The sequence below is a fragment of the Ursus arctos genome, unplaced genomic scaffold (genome assembly GCF_023065955.2).
Source record: "Ursus arctos isolate Adak ecotype North America unplaced genomic scaffold, UrsArc2.0 scaffold_3, whole genome shotgun sequence".
Lineage (NCBI taxonomy): Eukaryota > Metazoa > Chordata > Mammalia > Carnivora > Ursidae > Ursus > Ursus arctos.
Window position 1 is genome coordinate 94,894,381 of NW_026622985.1, and position 17,712 is coordinate 94,912,092.

The 17,712-nt window shown below is 44.2% G+C and overlaps 1 protein-coding gene across 1 annotated transcript in view; it reads left to right on the forward strand.

The window, feature by feature from the left end:
* The window catches only part of CNTNAP2 (contactin associated protein 2), a 1,356,273-nt gene that overhangs the window by 1,237,328 nt on the left and 101,233 nt on the right, over positions 1-17,712 (forward strand). The window lies entirely within an intron of this gene.

A 17,712-nucleotide genomic window follows, 5' to 3' on the forward strand; every position in this document is an offset into this window, starting at 1 on the left:
TGAGATCATCAAGATTAGGCAAGAGCATACAAGACTGTCTCCATTTTACAGATGAGAAAACTGAGAGAAATTCAATACCTTGCCGAGACCACCTATTTCATAATTGGTGGAGCTAAAAGTTGAACCGAGGCAGGCAGACACCTTGCTCTGTGCTCCTGACTACCGCGCATCGTCTCTGTGCCGGTTGAGTGAGGAATGAAAAAAAGACGTAAGAAGAGTTTGGGAGCAGAGGTTGAGCAGTTGAGGGATACGTATTCCTGGACTTAGAACCAGGAACGCTCCAGGCAAGGCCACAGATGAGCAGAGCTGCACACGAGGCCCCAGAGGAAAAGGCCACATCCTGGGGAGGACACGGGAGGGGGGCATTAGCTCAGTCGACAGGTGGAAGAGGAAGGAGGGCTGAAATCCACGCCCGCCTACTACGTCTTTGGCATGGTGCTACACATTTCCCACGTGTAAATGTGACAACTACGTGTCACAACTATCCAGTGAAGCCAGACCTATGAGATTATCCTCATCTTCCAGACGAGGAAACAAGCCGAGAGAGCCAGCCACCAAGTTACTTAACTGGGATGTGGTGAAGTGGAGTTTTGAAGGTGGGTCTCTCTTGAAGAGAGTCCGTGCCCTTAAGCAGATCAAAAGAAGTTGTCCAGAAGGCGGGCAGCTGGAAGTCAAGGGATGCCATTCATCCCCAACAAGAAACGGCCGTTTAGTGGAGGAGAGCCTTGGCATTCGTGAGGCATCATACATCCTGAGACACTGGCAAGTGCCCACGTCTCGCCACAGGCATTCCTACACCTCAGTCAAGAATAATTGAAAAACGTAAGTGCTCCTTTCGGAGCCGTAATCATTCCATCAGAACAAACTTTACACTATGATAGTGTGATATTCCCACAGACACTATACTATGATGTTCCTAGAGTAATATCCCCCATGAACACACCTGAAACAGTGTCACAACCTCATTGCTTTATGAGAGTCACAACGTCAAGTTTTGACAGGAATGTTGAGGGATTGCTAAGTCCCATCACTGTACGTAACACTGTCTGGTTCATCAGTATTTTGGGCCGTGTGATTCAGTTCACACTTGAGCAAAATTATGACATACAATGTAGCATGGACCTTCAAGGTCATGAACAAATAACATCATTAAGGCAACATCCTCTATAACTAAGAATTTACTGGGCTATAAATCTGTGCCAAGTGAAACGCATAACATGACCTCAGGTGTAGGAGTGTTACACGCAGAGTTTTCTGTACCCCAGAGGAAAATGTTGCTGTGCACGTGAACTGTGCACGTGGCAACGAGTTACGTAAAGAACATGGGAACACCTGTAAGGAGGTCGCTGATCCCGAGCTGGAGATGCCATCATGGCGTCATGCACAGGAGAGGAAGGTAGGATGCCGCCCCTGGTCCCTGGGGCACTGACGTCCCCCAGAGACTGACTCTCATCTATACCAGTCCGGGAGCTCCACGCGGACCAAGGCAGTGCCTTGTCATTCCTCCATCTCCTAACAAGGAACAAGTGCTCAAGCACCATTTGTTGAATTACTAAAGAGCAAAAGGAGAAAGAAACAAAAGACATGTCGTCAAAGAAGTGAGACAGCGGGGAGACGACGCTAATATGGTCAATAAAATTCGCACGGAGGCGAGATCTGCAGTTCTCACAGGCCTCGCAGTCTGGTGTTTCTGGAAGCAGGTCTGATAACAATGGAGGACGAAGATCGCAGGCTTGGGGATCAGGCAGAGCCGGTGTCTCAGGTCGGGCTGCTCTAACGGAATTCCACAGACTGGGAGGCATAAGCCGCAGATGTTTCTTTCTCGTGGTTCCGAAGGCTGGGAAGTCTGGGCCCCAGCAGATCAGGCATCTGGCCGGGCCCCTCTCCCCGGTTGGTAGGTGGCTGTCTTCTCCGTGTGTCCTCACATAGCGGAGGGAGACGAAGCAAGCTCCCTCCTGTCCCTTCTTACAAGGGCACTGATGTCATTCACGGAGGCTCCATGCTCATGACCTAATCACCTCCCAAAGCCCCCACCTCCTAGTGTCATCACGTCGGGGGTTAGGATTTCAACATGGATTTGGGGGGGACACAAGCGTTGGTCCACAGCAGCTCATTTTATTTGAATCCAGGCCTTGCCTCTCATTAGCACTGAACCCTTGGGCACATTCCTTGAACCCCAAGGGCCTGGGTTCTCACAGGTTGTTTCGTTGTTGTTGCTGTTGTTGTTGTTGTTGTTTGTTTTTAACTAATCGGTTTGCAGCAGCCAGACCCGTGCCTAGCGTATAGAAAGTCCTCAAAATATAGTTGTGGAGTAAATGAACTACTCAGTTAGTATTAAGCTAATAACATTTTAGGAAGTACCCAACACAATGTCTGGCACATAAATAAAGAAAAAAGTTGCCTTTTCTTGCTGCCGGCTCTGTGCCAGTCATTCTGATCTGTGTTGTAAGCAGAGTCCTCTCGTAATCCCCCCAGTGCCGCCCAGACCACCATTACCCTCACTGTACGGAGGAAGGGACCACAGTTGGGAAAGGATTTCCCAGCACCACACTATTGCCATTTAGGGTCAGACAGTTCCTTGTTGTGGGCTGTCCCGGGCACCGTGGGACATTTAGCAGCATCCTCGGCCTCTACCAACTAATGCAAGTAGCAGCCCCCGAGCTGTGACAGCCAAAAATGTCTCCAGACATTGGCTGCATGTCCCCGGGACAGCCAAATCAACACCAGCTGAGAACGCCTGGCTTCCAGGCCGCCAGGCTGGTCTTTAGTGGAGGTGGGATTTGAACCGAGAGATGTGTGACACAGGAGCTATCTATGTATTACTTTCAGAGAATAACTGCATCTTTCGGAATGATGACGATGCAGGGAGGGGAGCTGGTACCCTGAAGATAAATTCTGTTAATACAATCAAAGGAGTCACAGTGAGGGCCACAAAGGCTTGTAGGCACCTGGGGAGGCTAATCAGTGGCCACTTCCTGAAGCCAATATTCCTTAAATATTTGGCCATTTAGTAGGAGCAGGATTGGAGAGAAGCATTTTTTAAGTTCCCCTTTGAAAGCGACACATCCTTCAGTGAGAAACAGCCAGTCTGCGTTCACCAGCTATGTAAGTATTCATCTGTAAAGACAGACTGAACTTCAAACAGATCCGTCATGTACTCTAGTGAGGTTTGACAGCCCCTAGAGATTGATGCCCCCAAGTTGTCGCTTAGTTGGGTCAGCTGCTAATCAGAGACCGATCCCATTAAAGAAGGGAAAGGAGATAGATCTAAATAAATAATAGGACATGGAGCTCTTTGATGAGCAATGCTTGAAAAAGGACACATAAAAAGGATGAAAGCAAGACTACCTAATCAAGGACAAGTGCGATCTTTCTAAAGGGAATGGAAGAAATATATTTATTTAGAAATAAAAATGTGATCACTGTCAGCCAACATCAAAATTTTAGAATGGTTTGCTCCCTTTCTGAGTCCTCCTAGAAGGAAATCAGAATCACAAGCAACAAAGTTTCACGAAGTAGAAATTTCATCAGCCATCATTATGTCCATTTTGTATCATTTACTAGCTGAGTGATGTCATAGACTTTATCTGATTTTCAGCAACAGATTTAATAGTATCTCAAAAACTCTTTAAATCAAGCGAGAGAAAGATAAGTGGAAGCCAGAAGCAAGATCTTCTGTTTACTTCTTTTTTAACGTTTTATTTATTTATTTATTTATTTATTTATTTATTTATTTGACAGAGAGAGAGTGTGAGCGCACAAGCAGGGGGGAGCGGGCAGGCAGAGACAGAGGGAGAAGCATGCTCCCTAGCAAGCAGGGAGCCTGATGTGGGGCTCGATCCCAAGACCCTGAGATCATGACCTGAGCCGAAGGCAGACGCTTAACCAACTGAGCCACCCAAGCACCCCTTTTTTAACATTTCTATCAATGGAAAAAGATACAAGTAGAATGCTTATTAAATTTACAAATGACACATAGTGTATAAAAGGATGATTCATCAAGCCAGATAATAAAAAAAAAACTTCAAAAGCATCTTGATGGCCTAGAAAATAGGATAAAATAATGACATGAAATATAATAAAGATAAACTTAATTCCTGCTTTCAACCAAGAAAAGAAAAGAAAAAAACAGACAGACATAAATGGAAGATGGAAGACCCCTGGTATCATGAAGAAGACTCAGGTTGGTTTTCTGGGGAGTTTGGTGTGAGCCGATACTATGTGGTGATTCATGTTTAAATAAGTTCTGTACTGAGCTACATTAATAAGAGAATCACGTCCAGAGTGAAGAGTACAGTCAGCCCCCATGGGATGTCGTGGCCTGTTCCTCGGCATCTCGTGGCACCTCATTTTAAGATAGATATTATTAGATATTAGATAGATATTAATCTTCTGAGGAAAAGACCAGATGAACAAAAGGCCCCCCAAAGGAAAAATCAGAAGACCTGGGGATACTAAGATATGATTAAAAAGACATGAGAGAAGCCATTTCCAGTCTTTGACAGCTGCTACCTGGACAGGTGAGACCTTGAAGAGGCTGACTCACCAGGACCGGAGAAGACTAGTGAGAGCAAGACTTCAGTCCCTGCAAGCACTTCCTGATAATTACCGCTATTAAAAAATGAGTGGCCGCCATTTTGAGGCAGCAGACTCTCCACTATTGAGAGTATTCAACAAAGGCTCACTGGAAATGCCTCTGCACTTTGAGTTTTCTGGATGGAGTGAGACCAGATTAGAGAAAGCCTAAAATTTACAATGGGAGTAACTTTCTTTTTTAAAAAGGTGAGAAATGCAGTATTACAGTAGAGAAGTTCCTCCTGTTCCATGTGAGAACCGACAGGATAATTCGATTCGGGGCTCCTTGACATACATCATTTAGTGCTATGGATGCAGTGTAGAGACGGATGGGAAGAATGTCGCCATCTGTTAGTGTAATAGACAGCCTCTGTTTTCAGGATGGCATATTCATTTTAATTTTAATTTTAGGAAGGTATTTCTGGGCCCTCTTTTATTATTTTTTTTCAAATCAACTATTTGTGCCAAGGCTGTAAATCACAGTAATATAAAATCATAATAAAGTAGATCTGTATTATAGTAAAAAGGCAGCAGTCCCTCTGTGTGAGTTTGAGAAGCTGTGTTTGGAAAAAGTTGAATAGCGATGCAGGGCAACTATCGCTTTACTGAGCATTGTTGTTTGTCAGTGGCAACGTCAGCGGTGGCAAAATTAAAGATGAACATCTATCCATTTGAATTTAATATGGTTTGTAAGTCTTGTTGGTCCCAGATCCTAAAAGTTTCCAAACCGTCCTTATTTAAAGTAACTCTAATAGAAGATATACCTATTGGTAGCCACTGTATGATTTGTATTATATTCTAAAACGTGAATATTATGATCTTTTGATAAAACATCCTTATTCTAGGGCTTTCCAAAACTTTCTGGAACTTTGGGAAAGCCTGCACACACAGCAGGAAATGACATACTTCTGTCTGCATGCACAGGGGAGCTGGTATACTGTGGCAGGCATTATGCTGCTCACTGAATATTTCTGGCCAGAAAGTTATGCACAGAAGAGACATATGCAATGTCTGAGCTAGAACATTTAATTGCTGGTGCAAGAGTCTCTAGAGTCCTCTGTCCCTTTGCATGGGGACTGGAAAACCTGAAGACCATGGCGGTTCCATCACCTGGATCCTTCTGTGACCACAATGAACAGAGAACCCCGTCAACTCATGACAAACCTGTAGCGGAAGGAAGGAAAGGAAAAAGGAGAGGAGAGGAAAGGAAAGGAAATACTTTTGCTTTTTTTAAGCTACTGAGACAATAGGGCTATTTGTTACTGTGGCACAACCTAGGCTATCCTGATTGATACATAAAGGTTAGAGCTGAGATCAGAACTTTGCTATCACACACTTGGGTTTCCATTCTTCATTTTTGACTTGCTAACTGTATGGCTTTGCAACATTACTTAACATCTTGCACATTCTGTTTCCCTATGTGTAAAATAGGATTAGTAATGGTCCATACTTCAGAGGATTCCACAAAACAATACATGTTTAAGAGATAGCACAGGGTCTGCCACATAGTATGTGTGTAATAAACATTAGTTATTCTTATTCAGCCATAATTAGGCGAGTATGTAGTGATCACTTGTCATATGCCAGACATTTATATGCCATTGATACACCAGTGGTGTTCAAGACAGGCACGGTTGCTGCCTTTAGAGAGCTTGAGTTCTAACTGGAAGAGAGGAAAAGACAACAGAAGGAATTAGAAGTGGAAGGACACATGGAAGGGTAGATGGAAGATGGAAGTGTAGGATCCTTTGGGAGCAAGTAGGAAGGACACCTCACCCGGTCCAGGAGACAAGGGAAGGTGTACCAGAGGAAGCGGCATAGAAGCTGAGACCCAAGTGAGAAGTTAGAATTGTCTGGGCAGAGGAATAGGGTGGCGGAGAGGGCAGAGAGAGGAGGGATTTTCCCATTCTCTGTTAATCTACAACAACCTACCCAAAACTTTGGGGCTTAAACAATACTTTATTATTGTACGCAATAATTCTGTGGCCTGACTGGATGGCTCTTCTTCTTCATGTGGTCTCTGATGAGGTGTTAACATAACTCGATGATCCAAAGTGGCCTCACCCACGTGGCTGTCCAGGAGTCTAGCAGAGGCTGTCAGCCAGAGGCCTCGGTTCTCCCTCCCTGGTTCCACATCATGGCTGCGCGGGCGTCCTCCCTCCATGATGGTGGGTTCTATGAAGGGGCATTCCAAAAAGTAATGAGGCAAGCTAGAGATCCCTAAGACCCCACGTCAGAAGTTACTTGTATCCCTTTTCCCTGAAGCTGTTGGCCAAAATCTGGGCTCCAGCCCATATTCCAGGAAAGGAGAAGCAGACTCTACTTCCTGATGGCTTCGTGACAAGTTCCCACTGCAGAGGAACACATGGGATGGGAGGTATGGTTGTGACCATTTGGGAAACACAGTGTGCTGTGAGGGGAGTTTGCAGGTTTTATTCAGAGTGGTTGAAACTAAAGTTTATGATGAAGATAAAAATACAGAAGCAGTAAACAGACTAGGACAGGCTTTATGAGTAGTTCTCATTTGCCAGGGACGGTCCCAGTTTCCTCCTGCCAAGACAAGAGTGAATTATTAGCAATGCCCAGGTTCACTCTAAAAATGTGACCCAGGGGACACGTAGGTGACTCAGTTGGCTAAGCGTCTGCCTTCAGCTCAGGTCATGATCCCAGGGTCCTAAGTTCGAATCCCACATCGGGCTCCTTGCTCAGCAGGGACCCTACTTCTCCCTCTGCCTGCTGCTCCCTCTGCTTGTGCGCTCTCTCTCTCCGACAAATAAATAAATAAAAATCTTAAAAATAAAAAAATAAATAAAAATATGACCCAGTGGGGATTAAACTAGGTGAGTACCTGTCTTGTTTTGGGTTCGTCCAACGGGAGCACTGGAGACAAGTGCCCCAGCCTATGGTCCAGGAAAGGAGAAGCCTCTTGGGGGAGTAATGGCAAGAAGATGAGGAGATAAGGGCCTGAATACAAGTTTATCTGGGAGCAGATCCCAGGGCATATTAGTAGAGCAGTGGCGAAATGAAACAGGGGAAGGAATGGTGCGTTCTCAAGCTACTCACCACAGTGGGAGCTCAGGACCAATGGGGAACGGTGGGAGGCAGTACAAAACCTGCCTCACTATCTCAGCTGACGCAGGAGGAAGCCAGGGCATTGCTCCCCCTCCTCCCCGTCCAGCTTGGGCGAGGGCTGCTTCCAGGAGTCTGAACTCCCCAGCAGTTCCTGCTCACCCTCTGTTCCTGCCCAACCTGCTCCCCGGGCCAGAAGAAAGCGCAGAGCAGGGGGGATCATAGGCCCTGGTCTTTGGAGTCAGAGGTGACTGTAGAGGCGTAAGGCAGGGCCCTGGCGGTGTCTGCATATTACAGGATTTATTTACAAGCCATGTTGAGGTTTTAATGTTATCCTGGGAACAAAAAGGTATCAGGGAAGGATTTTTTTTTTTCTTTTTAAATCAGGAGAGTAAGCCGACCAGATTGACACTTTAGAAAGATAACATCACCTGCAGGGTGGAAAATGCCCCAAGGCGCCGAGTGAGAGGCTGCAGGGATGCAGGCTGAAGGCTGGTGTGGCTATCACAGAATTGCACATTGTAATGCACAGAACAGCTTGGGTACGCAGAGGAAATGCCGCGTCTTTGTTTGTCTATGATGATCTGATATTCCTTCTGGATAACAAGGGCAAATAAACGAAAGCCCGGTCTAGCTTACAGTTGAATCTGGCTTGATTGTTTCAACAGTCCCTTCTGGTTGTGCTCTGTCCCTCTGGAATAAAAATGTTCAGTCTCTCCAGTGGCCTTCTCATTCCCTGCTTTCTTTCTAGAAGATGGTGACCAGGTATATAGAATACAGACGGGGATGGGCAGCTTAAGTGTATGTCTGACACCATCACGGGGGGGGGGGGGGGGAGGGAGGCCCAGGGTCATGCTACCCTTCCTTGGGTTTGTGTGACCTGCCATCTGGCCTCCAGCCCAGCATCGTGATGGTGAGATCAGTGGTCGGTGAGCTTATAGTCCCCGTCTGACTCATGCAGTGCTCCAGGGAGCACCCGCCGTTGCTCCCTTTGCTTTCTTCTGTCCCCCAGCCCTCACTTGAGACAGACCCCTAGTCTCTGTCATGTCCTTCATCCTCCCTGTGGCAAATGTCAGCACCCCCAAGGCAGCCTCAATGGCGAATCATTGGCTTTATCTCAGAGTCCCCTCCTCACAAGACTGAGGCGCTCCCTGCTCACTCTTCTTCCCTCTCTCAACGAGGCTGGGTTGCCCCACGTTGTTGCAAGATCCTCTACATGACAGTCTTCTCCCAGAGCCCCAAATTGGGAAGCAGAACACTAGCCCCCTGCCCTCAGTCCCCTTCCTCACCCTTTATAAACACACCTCCTGCTCTCCGGGGCAATGCTTAGCTCCTCTCTCTCCCTCCGGGTCTCTTCTTTCTCTCATAGTCGTCTCAGGTTTTAACAACAGCAATAAATGCCTTGCTTTTTTCCTGTATCATGTAGCTTTTGACCAAAAAAAAAATAGTGCCATGAAACAAGCAAAGCCAACACACAGTGGCTTAAAACAACACTCATTTTTTTCTCAGTCATCTGTGGGTCAGCTGAGGGCTGAGTGTCTCTGTGGTGCGTCTGTCACCTTTCTCCTGGGATCATGTAGTTGACATGGGCTTACTCACCACGAGCCATCCACAGGAGAAGCACGAGAGCGCAAGCGCACTGGTGCGAGCACGTTTCAAGCCTTTGGTCTTGCCACACCCACTAATATGCTGTTGTCCAAAGGAAGTCATAGGGCCAATCTGGAGTTGAGGAGAGGGGAAAGACTCTGCTTCTTCAGTAGGAGGAGAAGCCAAGTGACATGGCAGAGACACAGACCCAGTGGAGGAAGAACTAGGGACATTAACACAAGCTACCATATTCCCTGCCATCAAATTCTCTACAACTAAGAAATAGCCTCCTGGGGGCGCCTGGGTGGCACAGCGGTTGGGCGTCTGCCTTCGGCTCCGGGCGTGATCCCGGCGTCATGGGATCAAGCCCCACATCAGGCTCCTCCGCTATGAGCCTGCTTCTTCCTCTCCCACTCCCCCTGCTTGTGTTCCCTCTCTCGCTGGCTGTCTCTCTCTCTGTCGAATAAATAAATAAAATCTTTAAAAAAAAAAAAGAAAGAAAGAAAGAAATAGCCTCCTGTCTTCCCCGTGTCAGCTAGATGGGTGGGTACAGTCTCTATCACAGGAAAACTCTATGACCTGCTTTGCTCTTGATGGGTTAAAAGGTATGAGTAAAGGGATTGGGGGTAATCGTTTAGTCACCCAAAAGTATGTTAAGTGTTTATATATACCAGGTGATAGGGATAGAACAAAACAGCAAAGTCCTTGCCTTTATGAAGCATATATTCTAATGGGCATGGACAAAGAATGAGAAGATAATAGTCTGATAAGATGTTAGCTGGTGATCAGTGCTATCGAGAAGAATAAAGGGGGCTTAGCAGTGAAGAGTGTTAGGCTGGCTGGGGAAGTCCTGTCGGCGGAAACTGCATTTAAGCGGAGGGCTGATGAAGCTAGGGGGGGTGATGGGTTGGCACCTGGAGGGAAAGCGTCCCAGGCAGCATGAAGGGCAATGCAGAGGTTGGGAGGTTAGGTAGAGACATGCTGGACTTGTTCAAGGAACAGCCAGAAAGGTGGTGTGACTGGACCACAGTAAGGGTGGAATAGAGTTGTAGGGAATACCTGAAGCTGGAGGGCCGGCCAGCAGCCAGATAGTGCAGACTGTGGACCAATGTGGAGAGTCTGCTTTTGATTGTAAGTGAGATGGGAACCAGAAGGCTTTGATCTGATTCGTGTATTAGAAGCTACCATATTAACTGCAGCGGTTGGGTGACAGAAGAAGAGAAAGTCAAGATGGACACAGGAGACCAAATTCCAGCTGTAGAATCTAGGTGAGAGAGGGTGATCCCTGCACCAAAGCTCTAGTGGTGGTAGCAGTGGAGAAATATTTGGAATAAGAATATATTAAAGGTAGAGCCCATGGAATTTGGTGATGGATCAGATGTGGTAGGTGAAGGGAAGAGATGTCAAAGAAGATTCCTCAAGTTTTTGGCCTGAATAGATGGGTAAATGGTGGTGCCATTTGCTGAGGACAACACTGGGAGATAAAAAGTTTTGGGACTGGGGGAGAAAATTAAGACTTCTATGTTGGACACGTTCAAGACTATTCCACCGAGGTGTGGTCCTCTGCTGCAGAAACTGAGCACTTCCTGGAGCAAATCCCACCTTCTCCCATCTCTACCCCCATTCCCTCTGCAGGCAGGTGGGTGTTGACTAGGCCATCAGTCATTACTCAGAACGGCAAAAGAAAAGAAGATAGCTCCACTGAAAAACAACACAAGTGTTATCTCCATACCATGGAAGGGACCATGCAATAAGTAATGAAAGGAGCAAACTATTGATACACAAAACAACTTGGTTGAATCTCTAGGGAATTATGCTGGGGGAAAAAAGCCAGTCCCAGAAGGTTCATACCTAGTGAGTCCATTTGCATAACCTTTTTGAAATGATTATATTTTAGAAATGGAGGACAGATTAATGGTTACTGGTGGTTAGTGACAGGGGCAAGAGGGAAGAGGGTCTAAGGCGGTATAAAAGGGTAACATGAGGAATTGTTGGAATTACTATCTTGGCTGTGGTGGTGAATACACAAACCTACACAGGTATAAAATCGTATAGAATTTTTCAATTTCGGGACACCTGGGTGGCTCAGTCGGTTAAGCATTTGACTCTTGATTTTGGCTCGGGTCATGATCTCAGGGCCCTGGGATCAAGCCCAATATCTGGCTCCCTACTCAGTGGGGAGTCTGCTTGTCTCCCTCTGCCCCTCCCCCTGCTCACGCATTTTCTCTCTCTCTCTCACCTACACATGTGTGTAGAATACAATTTCTACACACACACAAATGATACACATACAATCAGTGAATTGTATCCATCTCAACATCCTGATTGTGACATTCTCCTATAGTTTTGCAAAATGTTTCCTCAGGAAAAACTGGGTGAAATATACCAGAGAACTCTCCGTATCATTTCTTACAACAGCATGCAATTTTACAACTACTTCAATACAAATTCCAGTGTTTAAAAAGTAATAGAAGTAAAGCAAGACCAGTCCACACTATTCCCTGGAGTCATTGATTCCTGGGACGGTAGGTAGTCTGCCGGGTGCTGGTGCCCTGGACGCTGTGGGAGGATGGTCCACACACAAGGAGGACATGAGATGACTGCACCAGCGTCTCCCTCTTCACTCTCGCTCTCCTGCCTTTGCCACTAGAGAGTAGGAAATGTACAGGAATGAAATACTTATTTACCACTGGAATTCTGTCGTTCTCCTAGAGTTGTTATTGAAGGGGATGACTAATATAATGCACTTCTAGAAATGGAGACGGAGGAAAATGTGGTAGATTGACCTTCCAGCTACTGCTTTTAGAGAGAGGCCCTGAGAGCAACTTATCCCCTTGTGATTTATCTCCACGTCTGAAGAGTGGAATGCGGCAGAAATGATAAATGAACAAATGGCAAATAGTTAATTGAAATTTCTGCTTAGTTGCCTTTGGCTTTTATTATAATGATTAAAAAAGAAGTAAAACACTGATGAGAGACCTTGTTTAAGTGATAGGCGAGAAGTAATATTAAAATCGAAGAGAAGCAATTATATCTAATTTTTCATGTCCTAAAGAAAATTTAACATTGTCTTAATGTCCAAGATCTCCTGCAAGCTGAGGGAAATCTACATGGAAGGAATCTGCCCAGTGACTTATAGTTTAAGGTTAGCTTCTCATTCTTTTTTAATTGCCTCCAGCTGTCATTCTTAGAAATGTATTGGGATTTTTTTTATTATTATTATTACCTTTGTAGAATCATAGGAGGCCCTAAGGAATAATTTATTTAAACTTTGTCATACCACAGCTGAGGAAAACAATGCCCACAAAAGTGAAGTGATTGGGCCAAGGTCACATAACAGGCTAATTCAATACCCTTTCTGAAATAACAGCATCAATACCATAATCATCTTTGCTTGTTGCTCAAATGTGTCTTAAACAAGTACGATTAATAATTCCATCCTTATGACCTAAAGACACACTCTTGACATCAAGATAAAACAGCTGAAAAAGCAAATCTTTTAATAAAGTGTAGATGGGAAGGGGAGAATACACAGAGCAAAGGTTGAGAGCACAGGCTCTGGTGTCCGACACCTGGGATTCCAGCTGTCCCACCTGCTAAAGGAGCCTCCCACAGGTGTTCTGCATATCTGAGCTTCAGTTTCTTGATAGTGGTACCCTCCATGGCATACGCTTTGTTGTGAAGATTAGAAATGGTACCGTGAATGTAAAGGGCCTATCACAGAGCCTGGCACATCGTAAGTGCTCGATCCACCTTAGACAGTGTTATTATGTCTGATCTTTGATTTTCAATTTATAAAAATAAAGGAAGGGCTGACCTCAATATCCAGTTATTATTTTTAAAAAAAAAAAGAAAAAAAGAAGAAGGAGAAGGGGAAGAAGAAGAAGAAAATAAGTGAAAACTTTGAGAAATTTCAGTGGAAAACACATTGGTACCATCATCTCTCCATCTTGTTTTTCCAAAATTAAATTATTTTTCACTAACGAAAACAACCCAAAAAAAGGCATTTATCATTTGAAAGCAGTGAGAGAACAGAAATTCATGACATGTTTAGTATTTGCTCAAACCAGACTGTCAAAAACAGGGGACCTGTTTTTGTCCCAAATCTTCAGCTCACCTCTCTGTGACACACAGCATACATCTGTATACCCAATTGTTTCTAAATAAACATTGTGAAAGCCAAAATTCCTCTTATTATAACATCAAAAAGTATTCCAGAAGACAGAGAAAATTTAATTTCTTGTATACCTATGGTTGATCCTCATTATTCATATATTTCATATTTGGGAGTTCACCAACTTGTTAAAATTTATAACCCAGAAGGAGTGCTCGTGGCACTTTTGTGGTCTTTTGCAAACATGAGAGGACAGCATACACATTCCCAGCTGAGGTAGATGGAATGAAGCAACAGTGCCTTCTAATTTCAGCTCTCATGCTGTAAACAACTGTCATTTTTCTGGTCTGTTTAGTGCCATCTGGGTTTTTGGGTTTTTGTGGTGGTAGTGTTGTTGTTGTTGTTGTTGTTGCATTTTTGTGAGTTTTTTTTAATTGGTGATTTCACTGTTTAAAATGTCACCTCACTATAGTATTGAAATGCCATTATTCCTAAGCAAGGAGGCCATGGTGTGCTTTCCAGACAAAACATGTGTGTTAGATAGGCTTCATTTGTAAGGATTAAGTTTTAGCACTGTGGCTAGGAGTTCAATGTTAGTGGATCAACAATATATATTAAATAAGGGCGCCTGGGTGGCACAGCGGTTAAGCATCTGCCTTCGGCTCAGGGCGTGATCCCGGTGTTATGGGATCGAGCCCCACATCAGGCTCCTCTGCTATGAGCCTGCTTCTTCCTCTCCCACTCCCCCCGCTTGTGTTCCCTCTCTCGCTGGCTATCACTATCTCTGTCAAATAAATAAATAAAATCTTTAAAAAAAACCAATATATATTAAATAAGATGTCTTTTACAAAAACACATCTAGAAGGTCATGTATGGATTGGGTGATGAGATGTGACCAGAGGCTCACAGGAACCTAACCGTGTATTTCCCCTAGGAGCAATGGTCCGGTATTCGCCAATCCTGTGCTCACAGTGACTCTATAGAACATAACTTCTGTGAATAATGAGAACCCACTGTATGGTTTCTAACTTCCTATCACGTAAATAGGATGATACATTGTATTTATGCAGCACTTCACAGTTTTAAATGCGTGTGCATAACTGTGGTCACATATGAGACCCACAGAGGTTAAGATGAGGTTGTATTGCTTGGTGAAGTAGGGTAACAAGTCCAACCGACGTTACCCAGGGGGACTTTGACCTTCCCCTCCGGGTCGGCGACATCTCGCGGTGTCTCCTGGAGCACAAAGATTAGCTACCACTCAGCATCGCAGCGTCTTGGGACCCCGGGAAGGAGAATATGGCATGTTTTGGGGAAAGGAGTCTGGAGGACAAAGATCCTTTGCGTAATCTTGCAAAGGACCTACAGTTTAAACCTTGGAGGCCTTGAAGGTAAACACATTGAGATGAAATCAGGTCACACTTTATTTGAATACTGTGGAAGACAAAATAGAAAAACACCAGGAAAGGTGGACAGGAGCAGAGTTAGCCAGGAAGTCAGTGCTTTGGAAATTCCTCCCCCCACTTTATAACCATGTTCGGGAAGGCTGGCCTCCTTGCAGACATTTCTGGAACCGCTGACAGAGGAACAGAGAAGCCATAGAAAAATATTTGCTTGGTTTTCTGTTTCAAATGTTCAAATGTTTGCTTTGGCTACCCCAAAAAGAAGCGTTAAATGTTTGCAACAGATATTTCCTATGACTTTTAATGTTTCCTGGCAGCAAACATGGCTAGAGTTTGAATATGTCACCTCCATGCTCTGGAAATAAGATAGACTCTGTGGCCTAATAAGATTTTTTTTTCTGCTTTTAAATATAGCTGTTAAAAACAAAAAAGTGTCCTTATTTAAGAGAGAGCTCATCTTCTTAAAGAAATTTCAATGATTTTTAATTCATAATTCACACCTCTCCTCCCAGGTAAATTCATTCTCAAACTCTTATCCCATCTTTATTGTCCATGAGGAATTAGCATTTGAAGTACGAACTCACGGGGTGAAGCTACGTCGTAAGTCAGAAAGGCACCCCTATTTCATTTTTCTTCATCACTAGAGTCAACTTCAGTTCAGGGCCTGCTTTCAGTCTCGTTAACAGTAACTAGACAGATACAACAGGGAGCGCTGTCTGCTTGAGAGCTTAGTAAATTCACCTTGTGGGAAGTACCTACTTAAATCTCCACTTGATGCATGAGGGGAGAGGTGTGGAATATACGGTGACAGGTGCCGAGTGAGCGGTGGAGCCAGGATTTCAGGGCAAGTCTTTCTGTGCTGCTCTGACTATTGATTTTCTGTGTTTGTTTTATGAAAGAGCAAAGGCCTGGGGAGGGAGACATAGTATTTTTACTTGACATTTCAAAATGGGGGTTGTATAGGTCTCTGATAACACTGCGCTGTCCTCTCTCCTGCCCCTCCACAGAAAGATTTAGATTCCGAATCCTTGTTCATAGGGGAAGTGCAGTAGGAGCTGGGGAGGAAAGACAAGTCATTCAAATAAACACAGTTTCAACACAAATCGATGCATGAATTAATTTTGGGGGGCCTAACTCTTATTTTTTAAAACACTAAGTTTTTAGAGATTTTTCTTATTATCAGTCATGCCAGTCAAACCCTAAAACATGTAAATTTTTTCATTATTTTAATACTAGGGTTATTTAATTAGAATTTATTCATATCAGATTAAGGGCAACATAAGGTATACATGGAGTCATAAAACTAATTTCAAGCCAAATGGCCTAGCCTTGCAAGTGACTCTCTGTCATGCAGCTTAATAGTTTGAAGGTTTGATTTTATAGGCTTCTTAAATTTTGTAATTAATTGACTTTACTTTTTAGAGCAGTTTGAGGCTTAAGAAAAACTGAGGGAGGGGCGCCTGGGTGGCTCAGTCGGTTAAGCGGCTGCCTTTGGCTCAGGTCATGATCCCAGGGTCCTCGGATCGATTCCCATGTCAGGCTGCCTGCTCAGCAGAGAGTCTGCTTCTCCCTCCCCTTCTGCCTTTCCCACCCCCAGGCTTGTGCTCTCTCTCTCTCTCTCTCTCAAATGAATAAAATCTTTTAAAAAATTTTTAAAAAAAGAAAAACTGAGGGAAAGTACAGAAAGTTCTATATACACCCCCACCGTCCCCACACGCGTACGTAGTCTCCTCTACTACTACCATCTTGCCACGTCGTCCTTATTTTTGGCATTGCGTACTTGCCACAACATACTACACTTGTTATAAATGAAGAACAAATATTGGTACAATATTATTCGCCAAAGTCTATGGTTGATATTAGGGTTCATTCTTTGTGTCGCACATTCCGTAGAGTGTGACACATGTAATGACGTGTGTCCACCATTGCAGTGTCTTTTAAGATGCTTTACTCTAAAATCCCTCATGTTCCCACTGTTCTTTCCTCTCCACCCCCAACCCCTAGCAGCCGCTGATTCTTTTACTGTCTCTGTAGTTCTGCCTTTTCCAGAATGTCATACAGTTGGAATCGTACCATATGTAGCCTTTCAGACTGGCTTCTTTTACTTACCGAGATGCATTTCAGGCTCCTCCATGTCTTTTCATGGCTTGATAGTAGCTTCTTTCTTTCTTTCTTTCTTTCTTTCTTTCTTTCTTTCTTTCTTTTTCTTTCTTTCTCTCTCTCTCTCTTTCTTTCTTTCTTTCTTTCTTTCTTTCTTCTTTTCTTTTTTTGGCTGAGTGATATTGCAGCCTTATTTTGCTGGGGGCAGAAGGTGGGATGAGGGGTGGAATCAAGAAGCTAAGTTTGAAAGCTATTACAGAAAAGAGGCAGAAGTCAGTAAAGAAAATCAGTTGTTCCACGTTCCCCATAACTGTGTGAACCTCACAGCTCTTTGACTAGCTGACATCAGTGGCAAGCTTGGTGCCACCAATTAAGTGTTTTCATTTCATCCTATGTACTGGGTTGGCCCTCCTTTTCCTGACTCATGCTTATAAGCATCTTAATCCCAAAGCAATCTGTTTTGTTACTTTTTTAATTGGAATGTAATTGGCATACACGATTATATTAGTTTCAGGTGTGCAACATAGTGATTCAACATTTATAGACATTACAAAGTGATCACCACAATAAATCTAGCTACCATCTGTCACCGTACCAAGTTATTACATATTATTAACTACATTCCCTACACTGTTCACTGTATCCCTGTGCCTTATCTATCTTATAACTGGAAGTTTTTACCTTTTAACCCTCTTCCCCTATTTCACCCATCCCTCAACACCCTCCCCATGGCAACCTCCAGCTGTTCTCTGTATCTATGAGTGTGCTTCTGTTTTATTTATGCATTTGTTTTGTTTCTTAGATTCCACACATGAGTAAGATCATATGGTGTTTGTCTTCCTCTGTCTGACTTATTGCACTTAG